Raw genomic sequence first — 6288 nt, 5'->3', positions numbered from 1 at the left:
CAAATCTTACTTAAAAAATGAGGGCAGGACTTTCTCCTCAGTTTTATCTTTGGTGTGAGAATTAGTATTGAGTGAGAAAAGTAAAAAATATATTCAGATAGTCAAAGTTCTTCTGAGAGATATCTGTTTTGCATTGAATGTATTTATAGGTGCCTGAAGCCACGTGAATGTTGGGCGGTTATGGTGCCACGTATCCTACGTACCTCTTCCACTACCCCACGTTCTGAGTGGGAGGCCTCCAACTATCTGACAGTTGGTTGCCTCCGTGATAGCTGTTAAGCAATTTCCATTCAATTTATTGATGATTTTATGGCTAAGTGCTGGGTCGGCCATGTGGTGGTAGATGGTCCTATGGGGGTCGACGGTCCAGTATAGACGTAGAGTGCTTATAGGAGTCGACGGTCCAACATAGACGCAGAATGCTCATAGGTGTTGATGGCCCAGCATGGACGTAGAGCTCTCATGGGGATCGACGACCCAACATGGACATAGAGTGTTCATGGGGGTCAATGGCCCAGCATGGAGGTGAGCACTCATTGGAGTCCCCAGCATGGAAGAAGAGCGCTCATAGGATTCAACGACCAAGCATGGATGTAGAGCACTCATGGGAGTCGAAGGCCAAGCATGGACGTAGAGTGCTCATGGGGTCGACGATCGCTCATGGGAGTCGACGGCCCTGTATGGATGTAGAGCTTTCATAGGGATTGATGGCATTGCTCATGGGAGTCGACGGTCCAGTATATACGTAGAGTGCCTACTGATTAGCCTTCACGTTGTTGATTTTCATAGACAATTGTTAGTACCTGCCAATATCACTAGCCCCTCTACCTCTTGTCTATATTTATCGATAAGGGATAGCATGTTCCTTCCTCTACGCATTTTTTTTGGGTCTACTCATCTCTTGTCGATAGTCGGTATAATATAAGTGGATTGAGCAATCCAAGTGGAGTTGGCTAGCTACAACATTGTACACATGGCACTTTATAAGTCAGCTTGGTTTTTGGGGGAGAGACTTTCCCTCAAAAAATTTCAAAATCATTGGTCTATATAAAGGATGGAGCCTCCCTTCAAATTCATTTTTCTTCCTGCCAATCCTCTTTCTTCGCCTATAGTTAAGGTAACTTCTTTCCCTTCCATTTTTCTAAACTTTAGTTTTGAATTTGTATCTCTTCCCCCTCTTTTTTTGTCATGTATAAAACTATCTCACTTACTCCTCCGATGAAAGTAAAAATGAGGGGTAGAGTGTGTCATCCGACCCATCGAAGGAGAAACCTGCCTATCGACGACAGACCGGGGCCAATTGACCATCGGCCAGCATCGGCTAATTGACCATCGACCAGCGATGCTGGCCGATGGGTTGGTCGTGCAAGATGGTAGCCCCTCGGCTAAATTTGACATATCCCCTGTTAATGCTGATAGTCTAATCCATCCATATGAAACTCAAACATTCCAAACAATTTCTCCCAAAAGGTATATTAGCTCAACCAAGTCATTGGACCGAAACGTAGAAAATGGAAAAGTCCCAGTGGGGGAGGTGGTCGTTCTTGAGATTCCAAAATGTTACAGCCTTTACAATTCCCCACTTAAACTAGAAAAGTATCTTAGCATATTTGATCGAGTTGATGATTACATCTATAAAGCCCTCCGAGCCTAAAGAAAGACTCCCCGGATCTGACCCTCGTGAGATAGCCGTATATAAGGACATTATAGCTAGTGGTTTTCGATTTCCTATCCACCCCTTTTTTGTCTCGATTTTCAATGAATTTCACCTCACTCTTAGTTAAATAAATCCTAACACATGGAGAAAAGCGTTGCACTTCTTGTATATCTTCTTTAGCATGAAAATCCCACTTTCTGTCAGGCCTTTTCATGTGAACTTTGAAATGCATGAGCTAGCTCAGTATAATGTGTTCATCTACTCCACCACTAGAGTTTCATTGCACTAGGAGCTCAAATCTAACAAGTGACCAATACACCACCTCTTGCACACGATTATATAGAACGTGCTGATAGTGGGGATCAATCGTCCTACTGGTAGGTTCTCTTTCCTTCCCTCCATTTTTACACTTATACATGTTTTTACATGCTATTTTTTAGGCATGGCTAATTTTGTAACTCGTATGCAAATATGGACTTTGACTTAGATGAGGTGATAAAGACTTTGCCTGGGCCAGGGAGTGACAATGGTTTCGTTCTTACTGATGGTAGGTCCTTGGATACATTACTTTTGATTTCATATTTGTACACACATCTGCTCCTTGTTCTTTGAGCCTGATGGATTTTACCTTGTGTGTAGGTATGGAATTTGACCTAGAAGAAACCATGGACTCTATGCCGAAGCAGATGCGTGAGAATAATGTGGACCTAACTCTTATTCTGTTAAATAGAAGGAAAATTGTTGACCAAGAGGCAGAGTGCCATGCTTCAGAGGAGATTCCTCAACCTTCGGACAATCCTAATGTAGCTGTCCCACTGTTTGTGCCCCGAGGGGGAAGCTCGAGCCACATTAGGTGTGAGCGCAAGGACAATCTTACTTTGTATTTCCCCACTCAGAGTTATTATGAGATGGGGATACTTTGGTCCTTGGTGATGCCTACTAGGGCTAAGGTAATCGTCAAGTACAATGTTGACGATATAAAAAGGGCTTTGGCGTCTATACCCAAGCGATAAGCTTCCTATTCCATGCAATCCTTCATGTTTAAGTTTGTCCTCTTGTGCATATCTAATATTTGTCTCTCACTTTGTCTCTTTACCTGCTAGGTTGTGGCTCTACAAACTGGGCTTGCTGAGTCAAGCTGATGCCAAACATCAGACTTGATGGCCGTCGTTAATGACAAAAAGAAGGAACCTCATCACTACAAGAAGAAAGTTTCTTCTTTGAAGAAGACTCTTGAGGCTTTGGAGGCTCAAGCCCACGAGCAAGAGATAGAGATTGACAATCTGCGGTTCGTCTTGACCCGCACGCCAGATGAAGTTGTAGAGTGGTATAAGGCCTTTATCGAGTATGCTAAGGATATAGAGGCATCCGTAGAGTAGTATAAGTCGTCATCTGATTATGCCAAGGCTTTGCATTCGAACGGGCAAAAGGCGATGGCGACATCTATTAAATTGGCCAAAGAGTGGATTTTCGTTAAGCATCCTTCAGGTTTTGACAGGTTTTTTGCACAGCATAAGTGCAAAAAGAACGGGGCGCATCAATCTAAGACTTTTGGGCACTCATCACAAGGTGGGAGCGAAGAGGCCTCCTACTTGAGTTGAAGCATCCTTTAGTTGTAGGCCCTTTAGCCCCTTTTTTGTTGCCCTTCATTTCTACCATTTGAATGTCTCTTTTGTCTCTTACTGGTCCGAGATGTGGACATGCAGTCACAATTTGTTCTGAGTATGGACGCTTCCTTATTGAATGTTATTAACGCTTAGTTTTCCTATCTTCTTTTATATATGGGCGTTGCTCTTCAATGTGTACAATTTAGTTTGTTTTCTCTTGCACTAGTTTCCCCATTTAATCACATAGTAGTTCGCGAAAAAGATATTTGACGGGGCATGTCTTGATTTATAGGGTCAATTATCGATCGTAGGCGATCGTGGGGTTGACGGTCGTAGGTCGTCTGGCACTCCAAGGCTGTATTGAATGTAGAGCACAGGGTCCAGTGGTTTAGGGCTCTAGTCAATCTTTGGTTTTGAAGGCTCACCATCGGGACCATAGAGTGTTGTTGGGTGTGTACCCGACTTATTAATTTTGTCGTATTCCGAGCTAGCCCCTTGGGCTTCATCGCACGTAAAATGTGTCGTCTAATAGTTTAGGGCCTTAGCCAATTTTTAGTTTTTTAGGCTCTTCACTTAGTTGTGTGGGCTATGTTGACCGTTGGGCATAAGGTTTAGCGATTTAGGGCCTTAACTAATTTTTTGACTTTTTAGGCTCTCCGCCTAGCCACATAGGTTATGTCGACTGTCGAAAGTAGGGTTCAACGATTTAGGTCCTTAGCCAATTTTTTGGCTTTGAAGGCTCTCCACCTAGCCACTTAGGTTATGTCAACCGTCGAGCATAAGGTCTAACAGTTTAAGGCCTTAGCCAATTTTTTAGCTTTGAAGGCTCTCCGCCTACCCACTTGGGCTATGCCCACCATCGGTCATAGGGTCTAGCGGTTTAAGATTTGGGTCGTATAGTGCTGTCGAGTTGATAACCAATTTATTGGCATTGTCGATCTTTGCCTAGCCTCTTGGGCTACGTCAAATGTAGAGTGCAAGGTCTTTTGGTTTAGGGCCTTAACTAATTTTTAGTTTTGAATGTTGCGGTTGGTGGCGAAATTGCTTTGGGTAAAAATGTATTAGTAGCTTATATGCCATGAGAAGGTTACAATTCTGTCGAATTATTTATCCCTCGGTCTATTAGTGAACCATCTTTTTGAAAGATGTTCCCAAAACAAAAATTGTTACACAGATATCTATTATTTAGACATGTTGTCGATATGGAATTATCAGAAAATTAACAAGCATGGTGATCAGTTGGACCTTTGATTAATTAACATTTCTTTTTTTGAAAGATAATTTTCAAAAATACTATAAATATGATAAAAGCCACTCCACTAGGATCGTAGAGCGCGATCGAGTTGACGAGAGGGTTTTAAAGCTGAACGGTAACATAAATTGCCTGGATTTGGGAGCTCAGGAGGCACACCAGGACGTTCCAACTAGTCTAGCCTTTCCTTAGCATCGATATATTTGTCTCCCTTCTTTAGCAAGTCATGCACCGTCTCCGATGGGTTTTTAGAGAGTGACATCTTAAAAGCTAGGCTACATGCCCCGTTCATTAATGTGGTTTCCACTGCAGACATTTGAAGGTCCTTTATACCAAGCGTCTCCCGGCTAAACCTAGCCAAGTGCTCCTATAAGGATTCGTCTTTCTCCTGTACTACCTGCATCAACCCAATGGTTGTCTTCTTCTTCCTCCGATTGCTTAGGAAGTAAGCCACAAAACTCCTGAGAGCTCATTAAATGTTCTAATAGACTAGGGGGCTAGTGTTGCTAAACAGTCTCTGGCCTCCCTTTGGAGTATCGGGAAGAAGGACGGGTACATCTCTACGTTAGGTGTTGCATAGAGTCTCATCAAATCAACGAAGGTCCATAGGTGGTCAAGTAAATCTGTGACTTCATCATATGCTTTTATCATAAGCTACTTGAAGCCCCTGGATAGAGGGACTACCATGATCTCGAGTGCGAATGGATCTTCTTTCAAAACCATTTGCTTACATTTGTCATTCCTTCTGGATAGTGCATCATCTATCTTTGGGCTCACTATTTCCTCTATCCTCCGTTCCAGGTCTACCATGGGCAGTGCGAGTAGAACTGTTACCCTTGGAGCCCCCGAGTTTGCCATCACTGATTGGATGATAGGTGGGGCTTCTGTGGGTGCCCCTTAAGGCGGTTGCACGACCTCCGCCAAGTTTGACGGTAGGAGCGTGGCTCTTTACACTTGATTTTGCAAGAGAGTCATCATCGTTGCCAACTGAGCCTCCAAAACGCGAAATTGGCTTTGTGTTACATATTGAGGTGGTGGTGGTAGATCGGGACGCCTTGCGACAGATTCCAACTCCGTCTCCGTCGCATTCCCCATCAAAGCGCGTATCACTTCTTGTTCATCTTCTTGACCTAGCTTTTTTATTTAGTGGAGTTTCCCTCAAACAGCGCCAATGAAGTTGTTGTGAAACAATAGGTCCGTACTCTCTTGGCAGCGCAAGGTATTCCTACTACTCCAATAAACAAATGTTACCTAGAAAATAAGAGCGAGACTTTTTCCTCCATTTTACCTCTGTCGTGAGAATTAATATTGAGTGAGAAAAAGCAAAGAATGTATTCAGATAGTCAAAATTCTTCTGAGAGATACCTGTTTCATCTTGAGTGTATTTATAAATGCCTGAAGCCACGTGAATGTTGGGCGATTACGGTGCCAGGTGTCCCACGTACATCTCCCACTACCCCCACGATCTAAGTGGGGGGCCTCCAACTATTTGATAGTTGGTTGTGTCTGTGACAGCCGTCAAGCGATCTCCATCCAATTTATTGATAATTTCATGACTAAGTGGTGGGTCGGCCACGTGGTGGTAAATGGTTGTATGGGGTTGACGGTTCAGCATAGACGTAAAGTGCTCATGGGTGTTGACGGCCCAGTATGGATGTAAAGCACTCATAGGGTTCAACAGTCTAGCATGGACGTAGAGCGAGTCGACGACTCAATATAGACGTAAATACCTGTTGAGTAGCCTTCACATTGTTGGTTTTCATAGACAATTA

This window comes from Olea europaea, chromosome 16 (genome assembly GCF_002742605.1).
Source record: "Olea europaea var. sylvestris chromosome 16, O_europaea_v1, whole genome shotgun sequence".
Classification (NCBI taxonomy): domain Eukaryota; kingdom Viridiplantae; phylum Streptophyta; class Magnoliopsida; order Lamiales; family Oleaceae; genus Olea; species Olea europaea.
Note: the sequence above shows the minus strand (reverse complement) of the source record.